Here is a 556-nt window from a genome sequence, read left to right as displayed (position 1 = left end):
AATCTGGGAGAGCCGGGTGTGATTCCCCACTCCTCCTCCACTTGCACCTGGCTGGATGACCTTGGGCAAGCCGTACTTCTGATAAGAGCTGTCCTCGAAAAAGAGCAGTTTCTGTCAAGAGCTCTCTCAGCCCCACCTACCTCACAGGGTGTGGGGAGGGGGAGGGAAAGGAGTTTGTCAGCTGCTCTGAAACACCTTTGGATAGTGAAGGGCGGGGTATAAATCCAATCTCTTCTCTTCTACTTCTATTATCTAGAGAATAGAATCACAGAATCCCAGAGTTGGAAGGGGCCATACAGGCCATCTAGTCTGACCTCTGCTCAATGCAGGATCAGCCTAGAGCATCCCTGACAAGTGTTTGTCCAGCCGCTGCTTGAAGACAGCCAGTTAGGGAGAGCTCACCACCTCCCTAGGCAGCCCATTCCACTGTGGCACAATAATTCCTGTAAAAAGTTTTTCCTAAGATCCAGTCGGTACCTTCCCACCCTTTATTTAAACCGATTATTGCAAGTCCTGTCCTCTGCTATGGAGCTGCGGTGGCTCAAGTGGTTAAGAC

The sequence above is a fragment of the Gekko japonicus genome, unplaced genomic scaffold (genome assembly GCF_001447785.1).
Source record: "Gekko japonicus isolate JY-2015 unplaced genomic scaffold, Gekko_japonicus_V1.1 scaffold5470, whole genome shotgun sequence".
In the NCBI taxonomy this organism is placed as follows: domain Eukaryota; kingdom Metazoa; phylum Chordata; class Lepidosauria; order Squamata; family Gekkonidae; genus Gekko; species Gekko japonicus.
The sequence above is the reverse complement of the archived record's forward strand: the minus strand, read 5'-3'. Positions refer to the sequence as shown.